Here is a 22,369-nt window from a genome sequence, read left to right as displayed (position 1 = left end):
CTTGAGTTGGAGAGATTTTGAAGAATGCCAAGGGATTAAGAGTTAAAAGACGATGTAACCTAAATGAAAAGTCCTTCCCTAAGGTCTAGATTAAGATCTAGCAATACCTATTCCAAGCGAAAGAAGTAATTTAAAAACGACTTAAGTTTTGCGAAAGCAAATTAGCTTGACGACATTCTTACTCTACAAGTCAAAGAACAGGCAATGAGTTCAAAGTTCATGTAGCGACAGAATATAAAACGAGGAAACCTGAAAAATCAGAATAAGATGGAAAAGATTAACACGAATCCTGGTCAGAGATCGCTCTAGAATGTCTGAGTCTCCAAGACCAGGAAGAAATGTTACGAATCCTTCACTAAGAAGAAAGAAGAAAAGAAGCTCAGGAGGATAGGGAGGGAGGGAGAGGTAGAGAAAGAGAAAGAGAGTGAGCATGAGAAGAAGGAAAACGCGAAAGAAAATTCGGCATGGCACTCTGGGGGATCAGGATCAGGATACGCTAGCAAGCGCGGCCTTGATTCGCGACGCGTCTCCGCTGTCCAGTCGAAGATCGACGTCATTCATCATCCAGACGTCGCGCCCCCCGTCGAGAGACTCTGACGCCAACCCAAAACCAAAAGCGTCTCCAAATATGGATGCCCCCAAGAACTAACGTATCAGTATAGAAGATACCCCCACCATCAGAAGTAAACAGTGCCAAGGTGAATTTATCCACGCCTTACACGAGTATCATCCATTTCTCTTCGCTCTTTCTCGAACCTTGCCTAAACGTTTCTGGAGACATCGTTAAATATTCCTGGAACGCATTAAGGAGTAGCGTCGAATCTTGCCTGACGAGTGGTAGTGGTTCCTGGTATTATCTTATTTTGTTGCGCTTTACGACCTCAACAACCCAACCTTTCTCAATCTATTCTCCGATGTCCCTCTCCTCTCCATCCTCCTCTCGGGGATCAAATTCCGCTCACGGTTCAGTTTGGCCTCTCTTCTCCAAGCGCCGAGAAGATTAATAATTTCTCGAGACTCTCACTCTTGGCAAAATGGTCTAATACGTCATTATTTTAAAACGGTTTTTGTCGTCGGTTTAGGAAATTAGCCACACGGATTAAGGGATGCTGGAGATGGGGATGGATTGGAAGAGGCTGCGGAACAGAAAGAGAGAGAGAGAACGAAAAGAAATGTTGAAGCCCTCTGACTTCCCTTTGAGGAGGAAGCTGCCATCCTGACATCCTCGCTTATTCTCATCATCAACCAGGACGGATTTTCGACCTCATTCTTTACTCGTTAAGTAATGCAGCAGTAGCAGCCATGGCTAAGAGAAAAGATCGTGCATCTTGTAATCCCGGCGCGCGCGAGCTAGATTTAGGGTTTTTGGCGGGAAATATATACTATATTAACGACATTTTAAACGTACAACGTTGTTCTTTCAACAAGTAAAAGGATTGTTTGAATAAATTTAAGAACTATAGCAAGGTTCTTATGGGCAACATCTTGACTTAGGATGTAATATGAAGTTATGCAGATTAAGTGTGATATTTGTCAGCTGGTTCTATCCCCTCAATAAATGAATACAACAGTGAAACCGAACTATTTTTTGTAGAATAGCTTACAAGTGTTCCAGAAAATATATATGGCAAAAATAATAATCCGCAACAACCTATGGAGTGATTGAAAATATATATATATATGTATTTCTTGCCTCTTGAAAAATTTGGTATACATCCATTTGGTTTTGGGGATATGGACGATCTCTTTCCTGTTGAGATGATCGCGTAGGATGAAAGTGGAAGATTCAGACGGACGTAAATACCGTAACGGTGCTTTGACGAGCACCCATCAACAGTGGTGGAAAAGCACTAGGAGAAAGCTAGTCTCGGAAAGAACTCTCTCTCTCTCTCTGGCCAAAGATGCCAAATACTATACCACGTAGAAAAGAGAGCGGAAAAATACTTAAGAAGCAACCGCAAGAAAATTGAAGGAGAAAAGGCAGCTATATCCATTCCAATCGATTTTGATAAAATGGGCATCGTCCATAGACTTTGTAAGATGAGATGGTTAAGAACGATAGTTACATTCTCAACTATTAGTAACGGAACGATTTATAGTATAGTATCTACTAAGGTTGTAAAATAGTAGTAGCAAGCGCAATATTATCAGTTATTCAACCATCTCATTTAGAGCGAGTAAGTACTATGGAATAGTGGTTGCTTTAGTGACATATAGAAAGAGGATGGACGGATGGGTAGAGAGAGAAAACCGAAAAACTATTTTCTCTATTACCGTCCACAAAAAAAAAGAGAGAAAGAGAGAGCTCTCTCTCTCTCTCTCTCTCAGCCTCAACTTCCATCCTTTCTGCGGTGGTGGTGGTATGGACGGTGCGGTTCTACTTCAAACTTTGCTTTTGAAACCCAAACATCGGTTAAAGTAGTTTGCGTTGCTTCTTCTAGAATGTTTTTTTTTCCTTCTTCTTTCCTAGCAACGTCTTCTTTTCCTTTACTTTAAAAGCTTCGCGAAAGTCCGAGCCAAAATCAGACGGCACTCAGCAACAGATCCTTTTTATACCCCAAACCAAAAGGATACTGAGGACCTTCTCCATGCAGCTGTGGTGGTAGTAAAGGTTGGTGGAAGAGAGAAATTTTTCAGCTCTATAGGCTCGTGGTGGCCCCCTTGGAGTCGGGCTTCCGTTAAGTGCTCCGGCCTTTTTCGGACCTTAGTGTGTTTACAAAGACCTTTTCTTATGGGAAGGGCAGAACGCGGGTAGATAGGCCTTAGCTACGTATACACGCATTAGCAAAATAGATGCCGAGGAAGCGGATTGGTCAAACTCGAAGCTTTAACTTGACCAAATATTGATTCTTTCTGCGGCCGATGGCTTTTTTTCTTTTCGTTTTCTTTATAAAACAACTTTTCTCTTTTTAAAGTTTTTAAGAGGTTAAAATGAAAGTTTTTAAATCCGTGCGGAAGTGAAAATGTATACGGCGTAATTCTTTCGAAACTGTTTACAAATTACTCCTTAAGCCTAATCCAATATCTAAAATTCACAGAACCCGCTAAGCCTATTATTATAGAATTTGACAAACTTTTCTTAAAAGCCCCGAGGTTAAGGTCTTATTAAAAAGAAATAAACAAAATGATAAGTCAAATTCATTCAGCTAAGTCTAGTTAAACCAACATGATTAGTTGGCTTCAGAATTAACAAGAAAAAGCGAGCGCGCGTCTCAAATTATTTCAAAAGATAAAAATCTTTCGAGACACTCGTAAAGATGGAGAAATGAAGGCTGCGGGAAAAGTTTGTATAAAAGAAAAGGGAGTATGAAGAGTAAGTGGGATGTTAGGAGGATAGTGAAGAAGAACTTTTTAACTGGGTGGGGAGTTAGATTGTGCCCGTTCCATTTGTCTGGTGGCTTTGTGGCCGCCGAGATGATTTTCCCATCTTTCTCCTCCGTCCATCTATTCCCTTACCATTCCGCGCGCAAAAAAACTCTTATAAGGAGTCTAAAGGCTTTCTACGAAAATAGTACCCATCCTTACATTTTTGGTCGAAACCGAGCAACGTTACGTAACGGACCTATAGAAGCGCGCATTTTTGGGGCCGGTTCCGAGCCCTAATGTGAAATCCATTAAGGGAGCTTGTTTTTGGCAGTTTTTTCCTTTTTTTTTTTTTACTTCACTCCCTTCCTCTTAGATTTTTTTTTCTTTTGAGCTGTTTTTACGCGAGAAAGTATAGAGCACTTTTTTTAGAGAACTTACAAGCGAAAGAGAAAAATTTTGGGGCGCACTTTTTACCCCTTAAATATATACCGCCACCCCATACACCATTGAGTAGCCGCGAAAAAAAAAGAACCTATCATTTCGACGTAGAGAGAGATTGGTGTACAACCCAATCCCCTGCAAGGTTTTTTACCCCGCCACACTTCATGCCATAGAAGCGTTAAGGTTTTTAGCATCATCATAGTAGCTTTTCCAAGCACTCTACATTTTTTGGCGGGAAAACTAAAGGCATGGTAGCACGCGCATGGGCTTTTTCTTTTCAATCTCTCGCGCGCTTAACCACGACTCGTTTTTAGCTTTTGTTTTCTCGGTTAATTTTTCACCTGACTGTATAGCGTAAACCAAAGGCCGCGTGCTGGTAATACGAGTCAGGGTTTAAAAATGACGGGGGCCTGCCGTTATCTTTGGTCTAAATTCGACACTGGATTTGTTCCGGCGAATGTCGGTCGCGTCTCGAACGAAAATGTTTCAACCGAGGTTCATAGGAATGATGGACGAAGGTTGAAGCCGTTTTGGCTAGGGCCCTAGAAGATCTTTTTCTGGTGGTGCTTTTACTCGGCTCGATGGCTATCCATTCCTTCCTTACTCTAAAGAAGAAGAAATACCCTTCGCACCAACGCCTTGCATTTCTACGAGCGGAGAAAATTTTGGGTCCGGGCTTTTTAGATTGGGGGGTAGGTGCCCCCTTTCCCCTTCTCCGTTGTTTGGGGTCATCAGACATGATGGAGGATGAGAGTTTCGCGTCCAGACGCTGACGCGCTCGCTCTCTCTCCTCTTAGAATCATCTCGGGATGGAGAGAGAGAGAGAGAGCGGCAAGAGGAAAAGTAAAATTGGGAGAAATATTCGATAGTGGTGCTGGCCACTTTTCCATAACAAAATCCCTAAGCATCCTCATCTTTAAGTAGAGATTCCATCTTTCTCGAAACACTCTGAAAGTCTAAGACTATCCCGAAGCGTGTTTGGGATTGTTACCCACGTCGATTTTGGCGAGAAAATATCCAAGTAGGCAAGAGAGCTTTCAGTTGGAGGAGGAGCTGAGTCTCGTGACATAATTTACGCCACCATATTGGTGGGCTTAAAGCAGGAATGAACCTGAAACCACCCAATATGGCTACCAGAACAGCGGTAAGACTTGGGAGGATGCGACGTACTACTATCCCATCTGAAAGCTCTCTATTTAAATATGCGCGACAAAGACCTATTTCAATTTTACAGCCAATTATACTCAAAATTTACTTACTTCTTAATAATAATAATTCATTCATTCAGAATCAACATCACAGTGAAAATAAATCAAAAGTCACTCGACAGTATTCCTTCTGTAACGAAACAAAAAAAAAGGAGATATAAATTTCAATTAGAAACCCAATTCCAAATAAAAAACTTAATTACACGCGCGCGCAATTTTGCGCTAGACACTAGACAAAACAGGAAGCTAAGCCTAAAATTCATTTACTATCCCCACAAGTCAACAGAAAAAAACCCCGGGCCAGTTCCCTAAAGTCTTAATTCCCATTTTATTACTCTCAAAACTCTCTCTCTCTCGCTCTATTCCACCATCGCGGTGCAACTACTTTTCGTCTACTATAGAAAAAAGAAAAAGAAAAAGAAAATCATCCCTTCTTTTAATAGAGCGGGATGCGATACTCTTTTGGAAAAATCTTGAATCGACTTTACACCACGGTGAAAGGCTAAATGACCCCGTGATCTCCGTTAGCTAACAGTCGGATAACATTAGATCGGAGTATGGAATCGGAGATGCTTTGTTGTTGAAAATGAGAGCTGCTCGGGAAAGAAGAAAATCACGAGGGGAAACCGAAGCTACTGTACCCCTTTCGAATTTAAGTTTGTAATACAAAGAAAGATAACCCTAGAGCTTAACGATAACGTGGAGATTACCTTCGGGCGTGCTACAAACTCATCTTGAAATCAGAAAGATCACAAAGAGAAAAGGAAAAGAAAAAAACTTCGAATAGCACGAGCTTGTTTCGCTCGCGTGATACAGTACCCCCGTCCACGTTTATAAACCGAATACAGTTTATACCTATATTAGTGGTTTATTCTAATGGAGGATTTACACCCTTACGCGTATTCATGGTAATAAAATGGACATACTGGAAGAGGATAGAGAAATCTACAATAGCCTTTACTAAAAAGGATGGCACGAGAGGGAAAAACGCGACCCCTTGGAAGGAAAAAACCATTCCCACTTTGCACTAATATTAAAGGCAAATTTCAACCTAAAATTACCCTTATGTTGAGGCAAACTCCTTTCGGATCCCTTTTTCCATAGGAGAAGAGTGAAGAGAATAAACCAAACCTTAGAGAGGAGTGAGGAGGAGGAGAGTGGCGGGAAAGGAATCTGAGAGAGAAGGAGGAAAAAGGGGGGAGGGGATCCACGTCGTTACTTTGATTGGGTAATAATGGCCTTCCACTCAGAAATATGGGCTTTTATCTTGGATACGGTATCGGACACATTTGGGAAAATGCGATATTAAAGAGGGGTACGCGCGGTACAGTGCATGCATGCTTCTCTGGTGCACGCGTACGTACACCAGTGCAGTTCAGCTATTTCCAGGGTATAACGGTTTGCGGCGTAACACCACCGCCACCACTACTACCAGTTAAAAGCTAATCACACGAAGTTTACAATTTATACTTCAGATAAAATCGAGTATCTAAAGAGGCGTACCCCTATATTTTACTTATTTACAAATTTACGTACGCTACAAAATTATCCAGCGCGGTTTTACTTTTAGTGATGTATTTCTAACCAAAATTACGTAAAAAATCTAAAAGGGTATAGTGGTAAATGCGCGAGGATGAAGGGAACGTGCATTCATATACAGGGTGTTTTCCGATTTAGAGTCGAAAATGAAACTTATATGAAATTTTGTGGTCCAGATTTTTGATAAAATTGTTTTAAGGACGACCCCTTAATTAAAATAGCATTAACTGTTCAGTTTCTTAATAAAATTTAAGGGGTCATGCGTAAAACAGTTCAATCATAACTTGTTTAAAGTGGCCCTTAGGGTAAAAATTCATAGAAAATACATTTTCGACTCAAAACTGATTACCCATCCATCCCACTGTACCCTTCCATTTTGTAACACCCTGTAGAGAAACGGAGAGAAAGAGAGACAAGAGAGTAAAGGGAAATTTTTGTAAAAGCCCCTATTTCCGCGATGAAACCGTTTTTAGGAAGGACCATCCCCGTTTCTTCGTCCCCTCCCTCCTTCCATATGCCCAACTAGGCGCCCCTGATAGATAAAACCGTAGCCATGGACTGAGCTTGGGCAAAAGCGGGGCAACGGCAGTAGCGTTTGCAAAAAGGTTTTGCTTGTTGTTTTGTGTGTGTTGCGGGTATAACGGGGAAGAAGAGCTTCCGAGGGAAAGCCTCCGGGTTCTATTTTTCCCGCCTTTTTTTATTTCGGGGGCAAAAGGCGGGCTTATCTGCACGTGCCCCTCGTAATAACCAAACCATTGTGTAGTCGTAACTAAGATATAAAAGTTTCCGAAGGTACTAAAGCAAAATAGCTACGGTTATTATTTGATGGAGCTAACCGTGAGACGCAAAAGGGCTCTGCTGCGGTATGGCGTACAGACCCATCCAAATATAGTGAGCCTACGCTTCCAAGACCTTTCGAATTATGTGTGTTATGCCGGAAGTAAATTAATCCAAAGATTAACTTACTTACAAAATATACGGTCAAGAAAATCCAACTAATCTAAGTACTAAGTCCGGTCTGGGTTCAATAGACTTATAGATTATCTCTGATAGTTTCGAGTTCATTTACTTCCTATAAGTTGCGTCTGTATATATATGGTTTTCTGGGGCAAGCAGCGCATCTTTTATTATCAATAAAAATATAAGCTCTGGTACTATGATGCAATGGTGCAACCACACACACACACAGCGTTAACCGTAAATTTGAGTGATATTTTTTTACAATATATTTTTTTTCAAGCCTGGAAAAAAGCATATTTTTTATTGTCCAAGTTATTTAGAGAAATAACTCGTATCGTTTTTATGTTTTTTTTTTTAAAAATACACCTGGGTCATTAAGAGTTAAAACTGACCATATAGAATAGAAATCAAAAGCTAGCTGCTACTTTGCAGGGTTTCTTAAAAGAGCAAGCAAGCGGTAACGCGACGCTGCGCATGGCGCCACAATTCGCGACTAAAAAATGCTCTGTCCGAAATTGGCTACTCTCCCTTTTGTGTGTGAGCGCGAGGGATTGTGGGATGGGGAAGATACTTTTCTTTTCATATAGTATACAGTTTCTACTAGGGTTCAAACATAAAAGAAGATGCTCTAGCAAGAGAGAGAGAGAAAGAGAGAAAGAAAGAGTGTGTATCTTTTTTCTCTGGGTTCGCGTTCCCCCTCTCATTTCCGGCGCACTGCAAACGAACTTCCGGTTCCGTTCGATCTTCGCTTCCTCTTTTTTTTCTTCTTCTCTTTCTTTCTTTCTTTCTTACTTTCCCATCTTTTCTAAGCCCTTCTTTTCTCTCTCTCTTTCTCTCGCACACACAGAGTATATCAGAAATTCCCTCATATTGCGCTCGGCAATTTTCTTGATCATTTTCTAGAATCTTAAAAAGACACAAAATAGGCAAGCCTCCTTTTCGATGCTAATCTCTTCCCCATACTATTCTGAATTCAATATTCAGATTTGAATGAAGAAGAGCTTTAAAACAAAGTACACTGCGTCAAAATAGCTTCATAAACAAGAAAATTAGACGAAATTCCAACATGACATCTTGAAAATTTTAAAATGAGGAAGCGAAAAAATACTTCCTAGTTTAATCGCGAATAACTTCCTTTCTTCCAGTCCGATTTTGACGTAATTTGACTCATTTTGAAGGCCAAGTTAATCTACGTTACATTACATCCCAACCCAAAAAACCCTAGCCACCCCAAGAAAAACCAAAAAAAACAAAATGAAAACTAACAAAATGAATATCGCAATTTTGTTTTTGAAAAACCCTCGAAAATACGAATATAGGGTATATAAAAGAAACCCCTGAGATTAATTTTTCTTACCATATCCAAAAACCACTCTCTCAACAAAAGCATATAAGAGGGAGAAAGTTGGGGGGGGGGGGGGTTCAAAAGAGGGGGAGGTAGAGAGGGGAGGTTTACCAAGAGAGAGAGAGAGATAGAGAGAGAGAGAGAGAGAGAGAAAATAGCTCCTTCAAGCTCATTAATTACCCCTTGGCTGCATATTTATGAGTCAATGCTAATTAGAACCGTATAGCATCTTGACAAGGGGGGTATAGTGTCCCCCCAACTCTTGCCCATGCATGCACTCTTTCAAACAGCCACCTACTAAAATGATAAGGGATTTCTACTTCGGGGGTAGCTTTGGCCTCCTCCCAAGGCAGGCAAGGAGGAGGGAGGGGGAGGCTTCACCCATGTCGAAAGAAGCTCGTGGACGGAGATTGCTGGTCCCTTCTACCGTAAAAGGCAAAATTTTAATCGCTTGGCTGACGAGAAAATTTCCTTTGTCCTAACAACGTCCCCACTACCACCACCACCATCACGTTAGGCCTAACGCTAACCCTAACCCTAACATCATCTTCTATCCCCTTCAATTCTGTAATACGCGGCGGACGAACTCGCGCGGGATCCCTTGAGCGTAAGAAAAATATAGCTTTGTCGGGGCTCTCAGACATGTTATTTAGTTAGTAATTTTTAGCGTACCCTGAAAACCACTTGGTCCATGCGTCAAAGATGACTTTGGGTTGAAGCGGGGAAGGAGAGAAAACGGGTTAAAAGTGAAACACTACTGGCTTGTAACTTGATAATCTCTATTCAACAGTTATAAGTGGGCAGCCTCTCTCAAAGCTACTAGCTTCGAGTGTCAAGGGGTTGGACATTTAGTCTGAAAAATTACCAGTACTCAAAAAGGCCAGTCATGATTTGAACATAATTTAAAAATTCATCTAAATCTCTAAGTAACAAAACTGGTTTCTGAATAATTAACCAAAGATAAAACAAAAATGGGATTTGACTAAGAAGTACTGTACTGTCCGACCCCTCGTTGAGAGCACTCTTTGCCTCTTTCGTAAGAAGGATGAGTTCAGGGTATTCCTGATAAACAAGCTCCGAAATTGATGTTTTGTTGTCTTTTAGTGGCGTCGACGTTACTGCGTTTTTTTCTCTCTCTCTGAGGTTAAGCTTAAGAGGAATTCTCCTTGTTCAGGTGGTGGCATTTTAATTAAGGGTTTACCCTGGCCCCTAAAGCTCCGAGAAGCCCACAATGTTTTTCTTTTCTTCCCTTAAAAATTTACGTAAAGATATTAATAATCTTTTAGTTGATGGGCCAGGACTTTACTGACTTGACCCTCTTGAGAAAGGGTTCAGGGTTTTAGCCAATGCTTTTCTATGGCGCCTGTAAAAGTGTTCCAACCTCGGTACACTCGTGTTATTGGGAGAAGCTAACCAACAGGGGCCGTAGAGTTAACATTAAATAAAACTAGATTCTTATATTTCAGAGTTTTAGAGCATTTCAGGGCGATTATTAGCTACGACTCTTAAATCATCAGTAATTTCCATAATTAATCTAGAAACATTGGTCTATTTTTACACAAATTTGGTCTATTATTTGCACAACTTTTCTCTACAGTTTTTAAATATTTATTTCATTAAATATTTAAAATAAAATTCATTATTTTAAACCAACTTGAAAACTTTGATTCGCTTCCATTTTTTTTTAAATTTGCATATGATTAATGTTAAATTCATAATAATAATGATAATTAATTTTTTTCCCTATCTATTTGCAGGTAAGAAAAATGTTTTTCTTGGGCTCATTTATTTGTGACACTGATGGATGAATGCTAATATACCACGGCAAGGGGGTATACAACAAGTAAACGATATTTATTGTACCGTAACGGACTCATTAGAAAGTCTAACAAGATCATTAATTTTAAATAATTTGAATCGGGTCTTACACAAGGAGTATATACATATATACTAATTACGTATATATTGCCTAAAATTGGCTATATTTTATAGTAGAGTAAGATTTTTTTCTTTCTTGAAAAACAGAATAATATTTTGTATTAAAATTCGAGAAAATCATTCGAGCGTTTCCAGAATCACAAGAATCTCCACATTGCAATAAGTTAAGATTTATTTTACGACTTGGACTAGAGTTTATTGAGCCGTACTTAAAAAGGTCATAGAAACTTCAGTGGCTAAGAAATTCTTGAAGATAGATATCAAATTTAAATATTTTTCAATTTCCTTAGACTATTTAATTATACAGGGCTTTGCAAAAACGGGTGGTAGCGAAGTACAGGGGGATAGTTCTATGGGGGATTTGAGTCTAAAATGTTCTATTGAATTTTATAATTGGAGTTTTCCTTAAAAAGTCAGGTATGGTTCATAGGAAATTCTACAGTTGTCTTAAAAATCAGAGAATTTCATAATTGTTTGATAATCACAATCACAACATTCTGACTATTCTACAAATAAGTGTTATAATTTTGAATATTGGTGATAGAAGTCAGGGAATTTGACTTTTCTGGGAAAATTTATCAAAAAATTTTGAAATGAAAAAATCTATTACAAGCCCCTGCTACGTTATTTGTACAATTAAAATTTTTTAGAGATGACGTCACGACGCTTTTCCTATATCTATATTTATTTTTTTAACGTTTTCGTGTTTATTAGTCTAATAACCCGGATGCAATCTGACATATTTACGGTAACAACTGAATCTTAATCACTCGGTAAACAATTATTATGCAAATTAGACGGTTCATTTTCTCAAGAAAAATCCTGTATGTTTTTTTTGAATCCCCCACACAGCGTATACGTTTAATTAATTCAGTCCTTCAGAAAACAACATCTACAGAAAAGAACAGACCCAACTAAACAATCTACGGGGATATTTATAACCCAATAACAACGCTACGCATAAAATAACACCGAGTTATAAATTTTATATCTATCTAATTTAAATTTCTAATCTAGATTAATTCAAATATAAAACCGCTGGGGAGACAATATGATAATCATGATAGAGTAGTGGGTTTCTTTTAGGTGTACTCGACTGTTGGTCCTTTTGAATGGTTTTATTTAACACGAGGACCCCGGATTGAGTAATTAAGGGGAGGTATTGACGTCAGCATTTGTAGGATCGAAATAATGCATATATACATACATTTTAATTTAGTCTTCGTCACCATTATCCACAAAATATTGGATTGTCAGTGACAAAATATAAACGTCATCTAAATTTAGTATCGTGACGAATTCAATTGTTAAAGGTGCCCCCTATATATATAGTATAGTATTATAACTAACGTTGTGTTGTGACTTCAATGAAAATAACCGATTCATTTCAGATATTATTACTTAAGTTGCCCAACACTTGAATTACTTCATTTATACCAAAAATATTGAATTAAGGCTTAGAAAAAATAATTGTAAGAAACAATCCTTATTAATTTGGTAATATTCATGATAGTTTTCACTATATTAATATAAGAATAAGATACCTATCATTATTTTGCCTTAATCTCTGTTGGCTTCAAGTCAGCAGACAGACTTTGATACAGTGTTTATTTGTTATCTATTTAGCCTTTTATACGTCTTCATAACATCAATAAGTATTACGTGTTAACCCTAGCTCGGTTAAGGTATTTTTCCATTTAGGAAAATACTTTAAGTAGGCTCGGAAAATGCTTATGCAAATCTTCTCGGACGCGAAATTATTTTGTATGGCAAAAGAGAAAGAGAGAGAAGATTCTTTCGTTGGAAGACGACCCCTTTTATCCTTTTCTATCCCCCGTGTTTCAGGTTGAAATGACAGCGCGTGTAACGATATCCCGCGTCTTATTTCTAACCTTTCGTTTCTAAGAGATAAGAAGGGGGAATACCTTTTCACGCGCTGTCAATTCAACCTGGATACGCCTCCACACACACACACACACACACACACACACACACACACACAACACTATCCAATTTTTGCGCGCGCGATACAGTAACAAAAGAGTTGGAGAAATCCTCGCAGGACTAATGATACTGTCGCCCCGTTACCATGGTAACCAAAACCAAGCGGAGAAAAGAGAGAAGGATGCTGTGTGAAAAAGAGAGAAAGTCTACCCTAGCCGCGCAAGATTGGGAAGATGGGTATAGGAATGAGAGGAGGAGACGATGTCACTTGACACTACTAAGAAAGACTGATAGATCTTATAGAACAACGTGACTAAAAGTACAACAGACGTTGGTTTATAATCCAACCTTAGTTTAACGGAGGATTCTAATAGAAAAACCCTTATTTTTACTTAATATAGGGGCGCAATCCAAGAGTGCGATATAGTATAGGGTTAAGGAAAGACTGGAGTCGCTGTGATGTGGCTAACAAACCCTTCGGTCCTTTTAGCATCTTCCTTAGTCAAAATCACCCTTAATACGCACCAAATTCTAAACTAATGTCTCGCTATTTTCTAATAAGAGTTTAGGCTTAAACTTCAAAGCAAACTGCGGCTGAATTAAAGACGGGCCCCATCCTCTCTCTATCCAGATCCTTGCGTAAGGACAAAGTCCCTATTGTATCTAGGGATACAGTGGTGAGTCTTCAGTTATTTGAGATTATGCAATGTATCCAGAATCTGTCCCCCGCTTTTTAACTATCGCTTCTGATAGATTAGAGATAAGAGGGAGGTTTAGAATTGTATCTATTGAATATTTAAGGTGGGACGAATCGAATCTCCCGAAAAAGAAGGGAAGGGATGATAGGGGGTGGGGGAGGATGAAGATGTGGTGGTGGTGGTATACAGCGCAGCATCCGTGGGAAGAGGCTGCTAAAAATGAAAACCGTGTTTTCCCAGGCGTGAAATAGGGAAAAAGGGAACTCTGTATGGGTTGCATTGCATTGCATTGCCTATGCTGGGGATGAGAACTTATATAAGAGAATGGCGGAAGATGGGGGATATTTTTGTATATCTATGATTTTCCTGTAGAAAAATTCTTAATAAAGATGAGAGTACCGTTGAACAAAGACGAAAATATCCAACCTATATTTATCAGGGTTCGTACAACTTCTGGAAAACAGACTGCCCTGACGTTCCCAGGTGTTTCCCCCATATATTTCCCATTGGAACAACGCCATCAAAACAAACGTGCTCGAGCCCCACAAATTTCCATGAATTTTTACTAAAAATTACAAATTTCCCGAGTTTTCCCTGAATTTTACTAAAAAAATTGTAAATTTCCCCGAGTTTTCCCTAAATTTTAAGTCAACAATTTATTTCCCTGACGTTTCCACGTTTTCAGGGTTTGTACGAACCCTAATTTATGATTATTTATTTATTAATCCAATATAATCTCGATACAAAGTGAAATTTCACGCGCTGGGGTACCAGGCTAGCACGTGAAATATAAATCTGAAATTAATTAGTAAATTTTCCAATATCAAAGGCCACAATAAAAATAATTTACAAGTAAAGATGAGCGAAGAACTCGGGAAAGAGTTAAAAGGTGCCTGTGTAGGTGGTAGATTTCGTTTCAAACAAACCAGGAAGGGTTGTGAAGAAAGTGGGAGGGGTAGGGAGATATATAAAACCGGGAAAAGAATGAATGTTAGGTTTGATGGTTGAGTCACGCCCGTAAATTTGTCTCTTGGCTCTCCTCCGTACGCTATGCTGTTATAAGTCTCCCAAAATATTTTTGAATGGGAGAGTAGAGAGAAGCGTAGGAAAAGGAAGGAAGTAGAAAGATATATTATCCAACAGTATTCACTATGATTTGTTACAACCAGTAGACCCAACCAAAATACACGAAAAAAATAAAAAAATACACTGAATTTTTTTTTTTTTTTTTAGTTTCCTGAATCCTTTGTATGTATATTTTTCTTTTTTATGGTACGGTGGATGGATACCTTTAGCTATAGCAGCAGCGAGCACTTACACTCTTGGACAATTTATCTTAACCCCATAGCGCCTTTCTTACCACGCTCCAAAGACCCTAGCGCTATTAAAGATATAGTTCTTTTTCCAATGCTTAATATACGCAAAAAAAAACCGTTACCGGACCTTTATAAACAAATATTCTTGATATAAAATAGAGAATTATCATATAGAATTAATACAGACTTCTAAAATTATATATCCCTGTACAGACACAATAATGAACTAACTTTCAAATATAATAGAATTTTCAAAATTATGTAGTCACACACTGGGCAAGCGAGAGACTACTAACAAAACACAACCGTTGAATAATTTTTCAATTTTGCGCTCAAATCCTGCTTACAACGAAGCCGAAGAATAAGAAGAAAAAAAACCTCTTTAAAAATAGTCTAAGAGTAAAAATAGCCAGGGTCGTGTTTTGGGGGTGTTTCGAAATGTCATTGCTTGGAGCGCGAGAAAGAAACTAATGATGTTTTAGTTCGTGGCTCGACTCGTGCCCGCTACCAGTTTCCGCATCAAGGGATCAGGAGAGGAGAGTGAGAGAGAGAGAGATGCCACGAGTGGCAGCGCGCGGGGTTGAGGATGGTATGGGGCGCTCCTAGAAGGGTACAACTACCCCTCTCTCGGCTCTCCTTCGGTGGAAAAAACCATTTATCAACGTCTAGTAAACACGCAAATTACAACAATATTCTATCACGCAATAAACGGACGAGGCTTAGCAGCAACAGCAGATATAGACGACAGCGTGTGGAAACCAGAGATGTGATCTTGCTTTTATTATAAAACTTAGACTTCGCGATGGGACAAACACGCGCTTAACTTGATAATACCCAGGGAGATAAAGGTTACCCGCGTGTACTTCAGTAAAGACCCCCCCTTTTCCCTTATTTAGTCATGTTAAATTATGGAAAAGTGAAGAGGAATTTCTTAACTTCCTTATCATGATAGGTTAAACATTTTTAAGATTTCATGGAAACTCATCTTTCTAATAACAATTTTTTTGTTAAATTAATATTTCTTCATCAACTTCGTTCAAATTTGAACATGATACCCTACACACAGCAGTCAAGGGAGCGCTAGGCTCAGTTCAGCTCAAACTCTCAAGATGAGAAATTTTCTAAAGCCCCAATTTTTCATCAAGCTTTTGGGGGAAGGGGGCCTGGTCTCCAAACTCTCACCCCTTCTGTCCGCCCCTAACTTCACCCCAGGTTAGGGCATGCATATATACGGTAGGCAGTAGTAGTAGTAGCTACTTGTTGCCCAGCAGCGAGCTATAAGCGCGCGAGCCCTAGCTTTAACTTGGCTCGAATCCGGGCTTTCCGCTTCGTTCATGCTAATTTGTCTTGTTGTCACCCTTAGAGGGTGCCTTTATTGGAAGGATTAATCACGGGCCTTTTCCGCCCATCTTCTACTACGAACCCTCCACCCCCACCTTCCATTCCCCTTGTTCGTAACCGCCTCTGTTTGGCGCGAGATTCTGTTCTAGCTCTAGAAGAGTAGTGAGTAGAAAACACAGTGTAAAGTAGCTAGAGCGGGCCCTAGCGTTTCCGAGAGTTAACGTCTCGAGTTTTGAAAGCTCTGGGAATTTCACGTCGCGTCACTCAAAATCTTTTTTGAAAAAACCCTCTTTCTAGAATCCCGAGCTAGCTACTTCGCGCTCTTAGCTATACTACTAAAAAGAAAGCAACATGATTTATTTGAAGTTACGCATAAATACGACAGTGTTAACGTACTGTCTTTAAGGGTTAATTTTACTCAGTTTCCAGATTAAAATGGTCTAAAATCTATAATAATCATTCGTCACTTAATTTAGTATAAACTCGCTTTTGTGATCGTTGTAGACGAAAAATTTCATCGGAATAATGTTCCCAACAAACTCTAGCGGTACCCTTAACTTTTCTAATAGCCTATCACGTGGTAAAATCAAAGTATGGGAAGTATATAAGCTAGAAAAGTTTGGGTTCCAAACAAAAAAAAAGTAAAGAATTTTATAATAAGTTAGCGAGCACGCCGGAATATTTGCCGTCAAACAAACCCTGAGAGAAAAGGCTGGAGAGGATGTTAGTAAAGGTATAGGAAAGATGCTCCTATCCCATCCTCACCCCTTTCCCTATTTATACAGTACAGGAGAAGAGAGAGAGAGAGAGAGAGAGAGAGAGAGAGAGAAGTCCAAGAGGAGAAGGGATGCTCGGAGGCTGGAGAGAGAGAGAGAGAGAAGAGTATTTCTCCCCATTTTTAGAAAACTTCCTGTTATATATATTACCATACCTATAGGATAGGAATAGTGTGTTAGGAAGCGAAGAGAAAAGGAAAAGAAGGTGGTGGTAGTAAGGGAGGGGTGGTCTTCTTTACGCCGGGTAACGGCCTTTCGGCTTGCCTATAGAAAATGTCATTAAATCCCCTGTCTTCATTTGCATAGGAATGAGAAATTAATGAAGTGTATGATGGAATTTTCGCAAACAACGAAGAGTGGAAGGCCCATTAAACATCAGCACGTGCGCGAAAACCCGGGACAGAAGCGCGCGCCAAAAGAGAGAGAGAGGAGTAGAGGATGGAAGATGGGGGAAAAGGCGGGAAAACAGAGAAAGCGCGAGCGCCACGGAAAGAGAACTCGCTCGCCTCGAGCCATACTAAAGTTCTCTATTCTACACATGGTGAACGCTTCCAGTCGCTTTCCGATGAATTTGAACCCCTTTTTCATTGTTCTGGGGGCCTGGGTAAAGATGGTCCAGGAAGGTTGGTCTGCTATAAGATATCCCAGGACTATTTTTCAGCTGGAAACTGAACCGTGTACTAAATTTGGGGCCCTCGCGTTATTATATTTGTACCGTTTTAATTAATAATTTACATGTTATAACCTTTCTAAAAAAATATTGAAATCATCCCGAATATTCAGTAAATAAATTCAATATTATTAGGTCGGTATTATTATTTTCTACATCTATTTTTTTAATTTCATCTGGACAGAATGCATCTCTATCATTAACACCGCGGTAAATTCCTGATGAGATGAAAATGGTCGAGGAGAATGGGGATAAAAACTGAAGAAAAGAAAAAGGAAAATATTTCTTTTCTTTAGTTTAGTTTCGGGGCGCATCATATTAGTTTTTATACCCAAAGAATTGTTACTATATCCACGATGCGTAGCGGGAGAAAGGATAGTAATGAGTAGAAAGCGAGAGAAAGAAAAAGAAAGGTTTAGAGGAAATTAAAAAAAACAAAGGGATAAATTTAATCTGGAATAGAACTGCTAGCAGAAAATGGGATGTACAAAAAATAAAATAAGAAATTTGAAAAAAACTCATTTCTTTAAAACAAAAACATCTTCTAAAGCTTTGCCCCTGGCTATTTTACTATTAACTTCCTTGCAATACAGGCGTGTGTAGCGGTTGGAACACTTATACAGGCGCTTCGTAGCGAGAGAGAGAGAGAAAAATAAATATTTTTCTAAAAAAACATTGATTGCATCTTCCCTTTTTGAAAAGCAAAAATAATAATAATAATAATAATAATAATAATAATAATAATAATAATAATAATAATAATAATAATAATAATAATAATAATAATAATAAATGTGGGTCAAGTCAAGCCCTTCTAGTTTTTGAGAAGTGATGTGTATAGTTGAAGGAGGGTAAAAATTTTCGATAAATCACACACAAAGAAAACCTTTAAATAGTCATCAATTTTTCCGAGCAAAAAGGCCTTCATTTGCTCTTGCCTCACCATTTTTCCTTCCTTATCTAAGAGAGAAAGAGGAGAGTGATTTCCAGAGAGAGAGAGAGAGAGAGAGGAAGAGTGCGTTATTATTAGTACAGATTTTGACCGCGTAGGGCGTCCTTATCGCTTAACCTATCCACATGTGGCTAGTCGTCGTAGTAAAAAAAAGAGGAGAGGTTCTTATTCATGAAAAGTAATCATACTTAATCTTTCTACCGAAAACGAGAGCGCGAGCGAGAGAGTGAGAGACCGACCAAAACGAGACGAGCTTCAATTTAAAACCGTTTTACTGGCGTACGAGTAGAGCGCCCACCTTTTTGTTATTGTTGTTTTTTTTTTTTTTTTCATTTATTTATTTATTTATTGTTTATTTTCCCACGTGGGTTTAAATCTAATTAATTATTATCCCCAGGCTTTGCCACGTAATGATTGAGGTTTTTGACAGGTGGTTTCCAATCAAAATTTTTGTTTTAGTTACTTACTTCAACCAGCCGGTTTTATTTAATTAATTCCAAAGATAGGTGGGTCAAAGGTTACCTTTCAATAATACCATATTCCCAAAGCTAATAAATCAAGTAAGTGAATCTTCCCACCTCCCTGTATCTCTCTCGAAGGGAGTTTAAAGATTGAAATCGATACTTCTAATAATCAACAGAGTAAAATTTCCATCTTGGCGACCGACGACGTATCCGACAAGCCCCTGAAGTCTTACGCTTAGACTAAATATCAACTCCTCCCTACGCCTTTCACCCTCCTTTAAACAAGAGTTCCAATTCAATTCCCAACAAATTAATAAATATTGGTAGTCGGGGAGAGAGCTCGGGCGTCGCGGGAAAACGGAAAGCCCCTTTAATTACGGCTCTAGAAAGCCAGTTCCGGAAATCTATCGAATGAATTAGATTATTAATTACTTTATATATAATTTATATGTAAAAAATTATATATTTTCATGGCGGTATATATATATATATATATAGATAGATATGCGCGCGCGCTTTCGCTCGCCTTGGAAAAGGCGGGAGATAGTCACTGTTTTGGTAATGAATTGGCGGGAAATTCCCTCTTGATCCCAAGCCTCCGGAGAAGGCTCGCGTGCGCTTTTCCTCTATATGAAAGGGCCTAACTGCGTATACACACCTTTAAGGCTAAGACTATAGTATCCAAATCCCCGCGAAGGAGTTTCGCGAAAAGGGGGTTTAAGTTTCAGCGTCTACTCTATTAATTTATGGCGCTGCGTGATAGGGATATACTTTCAACGTCGCTTGACAGTGCCAAGAAAGGTACAACCCAAGCCTGAATATTTAAGATAACGTTGCAAGGTTGAATATCATTTACTTAAAAGGAACAAGGTAAAGCGTTAAGCTACAAGAGGGCAAAAGCTTAGAATGATTACAGTCTAAGATTGTCTGAAAATTCCAACCGAAATTGGTACACGTATCCCCAGGGAAACCGAGCATTCGAAGCTTGTCCGCATCTCCGATATACAAAATTTCCGCTTTACAATTCGAACGCTATCGCCTCAAGTCCAGCCCGTTTGAATTCCCCAAATTAAATATGCAATATTGGCAAGAGTGGGGGCCCCGTTCAAATTAGGCCTAACAATAAGGCAGACTCAAATTGGGATCCGGGTTTTGACCGCTAGCGCCTTCAACGGGACGCGGGACAACGCATGCAAATGAATCGTTGAGAATTGGTCGCTTGGTCGGAGGTTTGAAGTATAGGTCTAAAGGAGTGGGGACCTTTGGGGGTTACCCAACAGTTGGGGCGAGAGGCTAGACTCCGTAGAGAGAGAGGAGGGGGGGTTGGTCCCCCTTCGACTTACTCATTAATTCTGAGCCGAAACAAGGAATCTTTCCCCGTCACCTGCCCTGATTAACTCTGCCTATCGGCCCCCATCCTTCCGCGCGCTCTCTCTCTCTCTCTCTGCTCTCCAAGGGGACAGGGTTGCCAACGATACGGACGGGAGGAAAGAGAGAGAAGGGGGTCATCCTTTCATGTCTTCTTGTCGCTTTTTAAAATCACTAACGACGGATGGTTAGAGGTTAGTTTGTCCTATAAGGTGGAGCGAGGAACGTGGGGTGATCTGTCTTATTAAAAACAAGGAAAAATTGCCAAGAAAACCCCTTTTTTCTTTTAAAGCGGATGAGCTTAAGTGACTTATTATGACATAAGGGACTCAAATCTTGTCAACGTAAGTGATCCAAATTTAAACGAGGACCATGTAATTCAAACTCTACAGTAAACAATTTCGAAATATTACTTAGATTAACCCAAATCGAGCATGTGGTATACCATATTTAAGTCATAATATTATAAACAACAGAACTTATGTACAAGTTTCAATTGTTATCTTCAATAGCGACTATGGGTTTCCCATGCAGACCCAGTGTGTATCTCGAAGTCCCAAGCGATGGGAGAAAGCTATATAAGCTATAGAAGCGGCTTTACTCGGAATTATAAGCGCTAGCTAGGGTTCTAGAAATCCCCTGGAAGGCACAAGGCGAGGCAAGGCAAAGGCAAGGCAAGACGAAGGCTTTCTGCTCAGGGTTGGTTGGATTGCATCTAGGCCGGCGTTTCCGCACCGAAAGGCGCTCTAGGGGAAGCCTTCCTCGTTAATTTCGCGGATTGCGCCGCCGACCGCAGCGCCGATGCTGGGGAATTCCGACTAAAAGGGTTGAAGCCTGGCTGCACTCGCCTTCTGATTAAGTCGGGGGCCTAAGAAACAAGACTGGGGACCCCTTTATTCCTCACTAGGCCTTGGAGAAGCTCCCTAGCTTTTCTTATTACTTTTTAGTCCTGGCCCTTTTTTCTCCCATCCTCTTCCCTCTCCTCCTCTTGCGCGAGACTCAACGCGAACCTAACCTAGAGCAGCTCTTAGATTCTGCTGGCTTCCTTTCCTATCTCTTCCCGTCTTTTTCTTACTTACATAACGTATACCCTCTATAGAGGATCAGTAGAGGAGAGAGAGAAAGAGAGAGCGCAATATTATGATTGTTTTATTTCCTCGAAATGTATTGTATAGTAGGACTTAGCAGGGAACTCGAGAGAGAAGGGTAGGAAAAGGCTTAGCTACACCGAATCTTATATATATATTAATGTTTACAACTGTTTGTCTTTATACGGGGCCGCGTTATTGTATTGCACTTTGCGAGATGAATATATCTACAATGCTTAATAGATCTTTTCCCATTTCTAAGCCTAAAATAATTTAGTATTTCCTAAATAAATAAATAAAAAACGCCTTTTTAAGTGTGGAATTAATTTTCTTATGGGTATTCCCAGACATCTCCAATACGACAAAGAATTTAAAGAGAGAAAAGATACTGATAAAAAAAAGCTAGGTCCCCGCCATCTTTGCCTAATGACACGAAAGAGGGGGGATGGTGAGGGGGGGATTACGAACCATCCCAAAAAATTTTGGCGCGAAGCATTCCTTACAGTCCAGTCCCTTCCTACGTAGAAGATTCTCATCGCAGCGCGTGTAACGTTTTTGGCGCGAAACTAAAGCGCGTGCCACCACACCAGTATGGTATGTATGGTGTGAAGAAAAAAAAAACGAAGAAAGCGCGTGAGGAATAGAAAGAAAATGACAATATTGGTTGACAGTAAAAATAAAGGCGGTTTCCGGAGCTGATCTACGTCATTGATGGTATATGGATGACGCGTTTGGACTACAGTGACAGAGAGGTTGGAAAACAGTGGCGTATGCGCCGAGGATTTGCGGAGGTGATGTGTGCGAGTGTGTCTGTATGTGTGGGAAAGAATGAGGGTTAGATTCTGGGGGCTCTAAGGGTCATTAGGCAGCCAGTTTTCCCCCTCCTTTTTTCTTAAGCCTAACTCTGGGCTGAGGAACTTAGAGACTCATTCTCTCAAAGGAAACTGGAGGGTGACATATAACGAATCTAGGCCTTACTTGGACGAGTCCAATTATTAAAGAACGTATACCCGAG

General features: G+C 39.7%; 1 protein-coding gene and 1 long non-coding RNA gene across 3 annotated transcripts in view; one reads left to right on the top strand and one right to left on the bottom strand.

The window, feature by feature from the left end:
- The window catches only part of exd (PBX homeobox extradenticle), a 216,829-nt gene that overhangs the window by 119,292 nt on the left and 75,168 nt on the right, over window positions 1–22,369 (top strand). The window lies entirely within an intron of this gene.
- The window catches only part of LOC149690623 (uncharacterized), a 60,376-nt gene that overhangs the window by 36,609 nt on the left and 1,398 nt on the right, over window positions 1–22,369 (bottom strand). The window contains exon 2 of the long non-coding RNA XR_016383773.1: window positions 5,007–5,085. This is a non-coding gene — a long non-coding RNA (uncharacterized LOC149690623). The remainder of the gene's footprint in view (window positions 1–5,006; window positions 5,086–22,369) is intronic.

Source organism: Phalangium opilio, unplaced genomic scaffold (assembly GCF_054372755.1).
Source record: "Phalangium opilio isolate 3A_F unplaced genomic scaffold, DU_Popi_V2 ptg000031l_1, whole genome shotgun sequence".
Taxonomy (NCBI): Eukaryota; Metazoa; Arthropoda; class Arachnida; order Opiliones; family Phalangiidae; genus Phalangium; species Phalangium opilio.
Note: the sequence above shows the minus strand (reverse complement) of the source record. Positions and strands in the feature narration are given on the sequence as shown.